The sequence below is a fragment of the Cibotium barometz genome, chromosome 36 (assembly GCF_041138505.1).
Source record: "Cibotium barometz isolate CiBa-2024 chromosome 36, ASM4113850v1, whole genome shotgun sequence".
Taxonomy (NCBI): Eukaryota; Viridiplantae; Streptophyta; class Polypodiopsida; order Cyatheales; family Cibotiaceae; genus Cibotium; species Cibotium barometz.
The window spans coordinates 2250049-2259753 of NC_141081.1; positions in this window are offsets into that span (position 1 = coordinate 2250049).

The window sequence follows — 9705 nt, forward strand, 5'->3', positions numbered from 1 at the left end:
GAGCATAATGATGACTTGTTTGAGATGCTTATAGTCAACTACAAAAAGATGAGCATAATGATGACTTGTTCCATCATTGTGACTTGTTTGAGATGCTTGTAGTCAACTACAAAAAGATGAGCATAACGATGAAAAAGAGAAGATTTTTTTCCTTTAATGAATTAGTAATCATGTCTCCAAGCTGAATGGGTCGAAGTCATTCATAGATCTGTGCATCATCATATAGACAATGCTTATCATATGGAGACCCCACCTTTGGAATCACCTCAAGTGTATGCAGGTCCACCTCTGTGTCATCATCCATCTCTATGTCTAGGTCACTTCCATGTATGTAATATGAAGAGTATCCATACTCATTATCTTCTTCACTCTGCTCAATTTGTAAATCAACGACACTAGTAGGTGAGATAAAGATTTTCTTCTTATGGGGATTCTTACCCTTCACTCCAATATTCCCTTGCATGGACCCTTTTTAACCAAGGCCTTCCAAGAAGCATAGGATAAGAAGTTTGAGTCCTCTTCATAATTTGGAAATCTAAAGAGGCTGATACTCCCATGATAGAAATTACCACATTAGTCACAACACCTTCAAGTTTCACACTTGCCTTATTTGCCATTCCTAAGGTAACATTAGGCTTGCAATTATTTTTAAGCCCTAATTTTTCAAATGGACCTTCAGAAATGACATTGACTATAGAACCACCATCAATAAGAACATTCTTTACATGTAAACCATTACATATCACATCAAACCACCTGAGGAGAAAAGATTTCCACTTTTGCCTCCATTAGCTAAGCTGGCACATCCCTCTTTCTCCTTCTAGCATTGATGCCACTTCACAACTCCCTCCTTAAAGGAGAAGCCAATGCAACAAGTTGTCCATAAGTGATGTTTGATTTTTGCAACCCCATATCTTTTATAATGGAATAAGGCCCTTGATCCTTGGAGAAGCCAAAGTTAGCAACTCCCAAGTAGGCTTTTGCTTCTTTAAACTTTGTTGCTTTCGCCTTTTTCTTTTCTAAAGAGGCTTTTACTCTTCTACATCCTTATCCTTCACGTGTGTCTTCTCTTGAGCACACACATCAACAATACCCTTACCCTTATCTTCAACAACACATTCTTCCTTAGTGGCATCTATTAAATTTATAGGATTTAAGGAAGAAGAAGCTCTCCTAGGATAATCTCTGATAGTTCCCTTCTCGCAGCACACCCATAGCATGTAATACGTGAAAGATCAAGAGGGCCATGATTTATTACCATGTTTCTTACATCTACTTGCCCTAGGGGATGCCTTCTTTCACGAGCTTGTAGAATCTCAAACCATATCAGATCCATCCTTGCCCCATGAGTTAAGAAACCACCACATCAAGTGCATCGGAAGTAACCATACTTTATTGTTATTCATTAAAGGTGGCCACTTTAGGAGCACTAGAAGAAGTTGTAACCATTGGGGTATGCAAAAGTGGAAATACCTAAGACTTTGGTTGATCTGTATCTTCATCCTCAAGACTTGATTCCTAATTTAGGGCTATCTTCAAGGCCTCAGCTAAGTCTTTAGCACCTTCATACTTGACCATTTGTTATATCATAGGATTCACCCTAGAGATAAATTGCTACAAGATCAATCCATAAATCCCTACCACATGAACTGATGAGGCTTCCTTTACCCCATCTCTATGCAAATGATGTTCGATGCGCTTCCTCAACTTAGTGGTCCATTCACCATAATCCTTCATAGAATCATTGCTTTGAGAAAGATGTGAGACCTCAATTAGCAAGTTGATCATACTTCTCCTCAGGTAAGAATTCATCCAACAAGGTTGCACTTAACTTATTCCAGTCGCTCACCACTTCTTCCTCTTACTCTTCTACCCACCTAATAGGCCTTCCCTCTAAAAATAAAGGTGGTAATTCTAACCATTCTATAGACTTCCTATACCCCATTAACAATGCAAGATCTTTTAACTCACAAAGGTAAGCTTATGGATCCTCCCCATGACTTCCATGAAAGATGGGTATTTTTCCAATTACGACTTAAATGGTGTAGAAGAAAAGGAAAAGAGAAGGAACAAGATCCCCAAAATTAATTATCTCCTTCTGTATATATGGCAAGGAGATAACACACCCCTTACTTGTAAATCTATTTAGCATATCGCACCCACCCACAAGAAGGAAGAATAATCATTTCTCTTTAGCAAAGGGTTTCCATACATATTGGGCATAAGAGGAAAATGATACATAGAGGACAACAACATGTATCCTCCTTTCTTCTTAATTAAGGCTCACAACATTAAAACAAGATCAATACATACACATCCCATGTTACTTGATATTCAAGTATATGAAGGATAAGGGGGTTGAGATGATTACAAGATTTCCCTTAATCTCTCAGCACACCAAAAAGAAAAACAAAACATTGTTGAAGAGAGTATTTAGACTCAATAGAAGATTCACATACAAAGTAGGGGAGGGTTGGAAGGGTTGATTAGGTTGAATGGGAAGAGTTAGGCAAAATATTGAGTTTTTTTTTTCATTCCCTTCATCATCGCTGTTATGGGCTACCACACCTCCAAGAGGGAACTCAACACATTCACCTAAAGGATGAGCAATAGATCACAACTATCGTAGGGCACTTACCAATGCTTCAAACTTGAGTCCCTTGAGGCCTCCAAGTTCTTTTGTTAAGCTCCACCTCCACGTTGTCACCGAAGAGTCGCTCACATTGTCGCATAAGGCAATCTCTCTCTCTCACTCACTCTTTCACACAAGCATAGAAGAGGAATAATGCTAGAATGCTCTCTCTCTCTCAATCTCTCTCAAGACACAAGGAAGAGCTCTCTATAGTACAAAGGGGATTGTGTCTTTTCATTATGAGAAAATGCCTTATATACATTTGGCCCTTATTCACACTTGGGTGCCCAAAACTTACTTTCTAGGCCTTGGGTGGGTAATTTCTCATAATGTACAACTTTTATAGTGCCGTTTCATGATGACACTTATTAATGTCCTCAATTGGAGGATCATGTTTGTTAATCCAAAACGGGATTAACATCCCCCCTTCCTAATGTAGGTTCTGTCCGCATAACCTGTTTACCGAGGTCTAAAGACCTGTGGTCACCGAACTCATGTCGGTAGAAGTTCCTTCTAGATTGGAGCTTTTTGAGTGTGCATCATCAGAATGCTGAGTGTGATCTCCAGAATCCTGTATCCAACCATGTCTTTGAAAGTGATATGCATGTAGCCTAGAATACATCGCAATCGATGGTAGTAAAGTATGATACCCCTGTTAGATGGCCCATGGTTCATGTTGAACTTCAGGTGTTCTGCTTCATACCCATCATAGGGCTCCTTGGTTGGTCTATCAGTACCACCACCAATTTTAAAAATCTGACGCTAGCCACAATTACTAGGTCTGGAATTCTGTGCTATGCCCTTATCCATGTAAGCATTTGTTTTCTTTGCTCCTGTATGTTTGCAAATGTTGCTGGTATGAAAATTGGAAAGTTGTAGCAAACATGTGAGTCGCTTTTGAAGCCAAAGTTAATGTTCAAAGTCCTAATGTAGATAATTCCATTTGAGCCCATGAGACGAATCATGCCAGAAGTTTATTTAGAAATTACTCCAACAAAACAGCACAATGTGCCATATCCTCTCTGAGCTCCATGCCCTGAATTAGAAAAACTACTTCCATTGGCTGGAGAAGGTACATTATGGGCAAATGTGGCAAGGCACACAAAGCTGGCAAACCCTTAGTTAGCCAATTTGCTGGAAATACAGATTGTTATATTCATGATCAGCTATTGTTTCCGAAGGTGGAGGAAAGCAAACCCTGTGCACACAAGAGGTGGCTACGCCACCATAGTCACCAATGAAGGGCAACCCAGATTGGAAGACTTTGGCATACAACCAGACTGGCAGAAGGAATACCTGGCAATTCCGGAATACAGCCAAGTGTATATGGGTGCGCCACCAACGGTTGCTGGGTATGAATGAAACCTTTGTACTCTGCACATGATAAAGATTTCAATATGGTATCATCAGTAAATGCCTCAATATTATCGTGCGAGATAGGATGGCATACCTCTTGAGAGGTCCGTTGTTGTGGAGAGTTGTTGTGGAGATGGGTGAGGTACTAGTATCTCCTCGAGGGCGAGAATATTAGTGGGAAAATCTATCTCTGGAGGATTAAAAGATGAGAAAATGCAGTCAGCTTGAGATGTGTTAGTAGGTGGTGTATTAGGATATGGATTAAGTAACTTACAAGCGACATTAGAATAAACAGGGTAAGTTGATTTTGAAAATGAAGAAGAGGATTCTTCTTGACCCTGACCTGTGCTAGGGGGTGGGTGGCTAGGTTTATGAGACTTAATAAATTCTTGTAAGTCTGGAATTTCTTCGGGATTGATAGTGGGATATTCTATGTGGGTAGCATCAAAATTGTATTGTACATTTGTTACCATGGCTTCTAAGTGCTTGTAAATATTAGAATAGAGTTTTAGAATGCCAAAAGGATGATATAAGGTGGACTCACATAAATTTAGATGCTGGTGAGTATTATATACTTCTAGCCACCCATGACTAACAATCCATTGGTAACATTGTGCGACTACCTCATAGTTGGCGGGCATCTCAAGAATGTCATCTAGGACAAACAAGTCTAATTTTTTGACACTGTTGTCCAAAATTTTAGAATTTTGGAGAACGCGAGACCAACTACAAAGGTTTAGCACTATAGGATGTAAGGGGTAGAAAAAGATGTCTTGGGGATTAGTTAATACTAAGTCTCCTCGCAAAATTCCCATTATTATGGTAGGATCAGTGTCTGGTTCAAGATTTTGTTTAATTAGGGTTAGTTCTCCTAGGCCTATATCTTCAGATAGATTTATGTCATAGTGAAGTAGAGAGAGTATTAGTGTAGACAAAAACAAGGTAAGAGTTTGAGGAGGGGGCCGAGGAGTTACTGGCAGCTGACCCAACTCTCGGAGGCGCGCTCAAGGAGGACGCGGAGATCATCACTAGGCTCCGGCCCCACTGACTTCTATCTTGTACCACCATCCGACGCTCTAACTCTTATAGGCGAGAGAGAGTTAGTGTTGCTAAGGAGGTTTCAAATTGCCTTTTCTCTTACCATCCTTGCAGCATCTAATTCTTCGAATCTTCTGGTTGCAATGTCTTGGGCCCTCCTGGCCGTTGCTTCTCTTTCCTGAGCTGCAGTGCTCTGTTGGAGCCTTTGGGCAGCTAGCCTCTGAGCGTCGTGTAGTTGTTGTGTAAGTCACTCCATCGCCTCTTGGTGTGCCAACTCTTTTCTTTGTACTTCGGCCTGACTTACACTTATTGTTCATTAAGTGCAATAATCTTTTCTGCATGGGCCTTGTTTGTTTGTCCTCTTTCGTGCTGTAAATGGGTTGCCCTTTCCTCCTCTGCCTTTAGCTGTGCTATTAGCTGCTGGATTTGGCATTGCAAAATCTTCTTCTTTGGCCCTAGCATTGGCTTGGAACTCCTATATTTGTTATGCATGAAGTGTAGTGAGTTCCTTTGTGTGGGTGACCTCTTTTTGAAGCTACGCCTTTGCTTGTTCTAATTTGGCGTTGAGGTCCACATTGTCCTTGATTCTTTGCACTATTGTTTAGCTTAGGACCATATTATTACTCTCCAGGGCATTATACTTTTCTCCTACTCCTCCGTGGCTTTCAAGCTCTTCATGATGATGACATCTTTATGGGTCGTTTCAGCTGCTTCCAAGTTGGCTTTTAATTTTTACACTTGTGTGGATGCATTTCTTACTTGTTTCCAGAGGGCGACGTTACGGTTGTGGAGCATGTGCGTTGTTAGGAGGTGGCACTGCCAAACCTTTTGTTCTTGCTCCCACATTGCACTTGTGCTTGATTCGGCTTCCAGCCTAGTTTCTGGTTGGTTGAGCAGCTCATTTCCATGGTCTCCTCTTCTGCAAGAATTGGTGATAGTCTATGTTCTGCAAGGAGGCCAAGTGGGGTAGTCTTTCATCTTCCAACCGCCTTCTCTTGCTTGGATTGGATGGCTCTAGAGTTATTTATCTTTTGCTTCCGTCAATTGGGGCCTCTGGTTCTTGTACTAGAGTTGTAGCCGCTCAACGCCTTGTCTTTCCTCAGCCTGTATTGGTGTTGCTTGTTTGGGCGTTGCCTCTGTTGGCGTGTCTACCATAGTTAATTCTTTGAGAGGACGTAAATTTGTAAATATTAGTTGCGATGGGCTTGTTGGAGTAATTCATTGTAGGGGCTCCTGTGTGGCTTGATGAGAGTTGTCTCTTGCAGGGCCTCTTGGTATATGCAGATTTCTATATTGGTGTTGCTTGTTTGGGCGTTGCCTCTGTTGGTGTGTCTACCATAGTTAATTCTTTGGTGTGTCTACCATAGTTAATTCTCTGTTTGGGCGTTGCCTCTGTTGGTGTGTCTACCATAGTTAATTCTTTGAGAGGACGTAAATCTGTAAATATTAGTTGCGCTGGGCTTGTTGGAGGAGTAATTCATTGTAGGGGCTCCTGTGTGGCTTGGATGAGAGTTGTCTCTTGCAGGGCCTCTTGGTATGTGCAGATTTCTTGGGCCACTTCCGCCTCTAATCTTTGTTACTCAGTAGTAATATCTTGCAGCATTCCCCTCATCTTCTTATCTGTTTTCTTCTTTCGCCCCTTCTTGATCTGCTTCATGATTTCCTTGGTCTCCATCAAGATTGCATGCCCTTCTTGCCTATCTTCAGCTGTTAATGTGGGTTGGTCTGGTAGCAGTGCCAACTGCTTGTGCTCCTCTGGTTCAGGCTCCTTGAGAGGCCTTTTTGCTATGTGATTGAGAACCTGTGTGAGGAGGTATGGGTTATATATTTTGGATTGGTGGGCCTTCAAGAAGTTCTCCATCTCCTTATGGACATGCCCAGTCGTCTTCTTTCTCCTCATGTGCTTTGGCAATCCTGTTCAAAGTGACCCTGTTGTATCTGTCCACGGGCTTCACCTACAGCATCAAGGACATGGCCCTGCAAACTTTCTCCATAGCCTCATCCTGGATGTTTTCGTACTCGGCCCCATTTGAGTTGTACAACCTTTTCTTGAGCATGGCATCCAGAGGCATCTTGTCAATGGCGTGTGCGTGGACCTTTACTGTGGCGGGCGAAAGTTGTAGAGCATCCCGTATGAGATCTTCTGTGATGAGGAGTTGCTCGAAAGTGCTGTCAACTTTGGTGATGGTTCCCCTTTTGGTCCCCTTGTCGTATGTCTTTTGGTATTCTGCACATAGTTCTGTGTCGGTACTTCTTGAGAGTATCTTTGCCATCTTCCCCAGATTAACCTTATCCAGCTTTGCTTTTACTTCGGCCTCCTCTAGAATTTGTAGGCATTCTGGGCTGTGGTACTGGAGGGCTACCTTTCCATGGGCCGTGAGAGCTTCTTTTGCTGATGATGGCCCCATGGAAGGCTTGGGCATAAGGGCCCAAAAAGTTCATCTTTGGGCGTTGTGTTGACCTCTTTCTCGGACTTACTAGGGATCTTGTGGCATTGGCTTGAGTCGCAACTGAGTTCTCGAGAGCTTTTGACTCTAAGGCCGACATCTGTACACATGAATATCACCACATCAGTCTACCAACTGGTGGGGTTGATATCATCTTTTCTTTTCTTTTCTTTTTCTCTTTTCTTTTAAAAAATATAAATAATGGGTAATAGTTTAGTTGGATTGAGGAATTGTTAGTGTAGGAGCAATCATGGGGTGTGTTATTAATAGTCAGGGCAAAGTTGTGGCGTGAAGGTTCATGGTTAGAGTGAGTTAATGAATCTTCAGGCCGTGAAAAAGTGAGCCGTGAAAAAATCAGGTGTGAAAAGTCAGACATGAAAAAGTCAGTCCTCTCGTGAAAAGGTATGACGTGAAAAGTCAGGCGTGAAAAGGTATGGCGTGAAAAAGTGAGACATGAAAAGGTGAAGCGTGAAAAAATCAGGCGTGAAAAGGTATGACATGAAAAGTCAGATGTGAAAAGGTATGACATGAAAAAGTATGGCGTGAAAAAGTGAGGCGTGAAAAAGTGAGGCGTGAAAAGTTGAGGTGTGAAAAGATATGACGTGAACGTGAAAAATCCGACGTGAAAATGTTAGTCGTGAAAAATCAGACATAAAAAGGTCAACGTGAAAAAGTGACCCGTGAAAAAGTCAGGTGGCATGAAAAATGAGCCGTGAAAATGTTAGAAGTGAAACTGCAAGTTTACAAACCTGAGTTTCCATGAAACTGCAGTTTCACGAACCCAAGTTTCCGTGAAACTGTAGAATGTTATTGTGAATCATTTATTATGGTTGTTTGTTTTATGAGGGTTTTTTCATTTATTAATTTTATTGTAAAGATGCATATGTGACGATTCCCTCCTCAAGTTCGTGAACCTATAGGCTCCGTGAAACTATAGTTTCACGAACCCGAGTTTTCGTGAAACTTCAGGATGTTATTGTGAATCATTTATTATGGCTGTTTGTTTATGAGGGTTTTTTCTGTTGGAATTAGGGTTGTAGGAAAGCACACAAAGCTTGGAGAGGAAGAAGCAAGAATGCACACAACACAAAGTGTATTAGATTGTGTCAATGTACAAAGATAAGTTAGCCCTAGAATGATGGGCGTATATACTCCCAGGGGAAAAAAACCTCCTAAAGAGGGAAAAAGTACCCCGGCGGTCCTAAGTGTGTTCACACACATCACTGCCTATGTATATGGCAACAAATCCCCCTTGGGAGTGATGGTGTGAACGAGAGCTGGCACTCATGTATAGGGGAGTGCCATGCCCGAAGTAGATCAATCTACAAAGGGGAGCAAGCCCAAAGCTTTGCGGAAAGCTTCAAACTTCTCACGAGGAAGCGCCTTTGTGAAAAGATCGGCGAGGTTGTCCTGTGTTGGCACATAGGCCAAGCTGATCTCTCCTGCTGAGAGTCTCTCTCTGATATAGTGATAATGCACCTCAATGTGCTTTGTGCGAGCATGAAAAACTGGGTTTCTCGCAACTGCCAATGCGCTCTGTCAGTGTAGATAGAGGTGGCAGCCAACACCCAAATCAGCCATAAGCTGTCTGAGCCACACACACTCAACCGAGCTGTGAAAGCTGCCCTGTACTCAGCTTCACAACTAGAAGTGGCCACAGTAGAATGCTTCTCAACCAAGATATGCATGAGCTACTACCGAGCATGAAACAAAAACCACTTGTGGACACTCTTGTGTCATAACAACCAAGAGGAAAGCACACAAAGCTTGGAGGAAGAAAGCACACAAAGCTTGGAGAGGAAGAAGCAAGAATGCACACAACACAAAGTGTATTAGATTGTGTCAATGTACAAAGATAAGTTAGCCCTAGAATGATGGGCGTATATACTCCCAGGGGGAAAAAACCTCCTAAAGAGGGAAAAAGCGCCCCGGCGGTCCTAAGTGTGTTCACACACATCACTGCCTATGTATATGGCAACATTTTCATTTTTAAATTTTATTGTAAAGATGCATTCCCTGAAGACATTGTTTATACTATTTGCAATGTATGTACAGAAGATTTTATGAATCCGTGAAGATCAAAAACACAAGAAGAAGAAAAAGAAAACGAAAAGAAAAGGATCAAGCTTCCACCTCGAAAGAAGATAGTAGAAAAGGTCAAAATCCAGAGATGGTGGGTTAGGAGATGCAAAACGAAAGCTGAGCGCAATCGAAGGATTTAAAGCACACGAT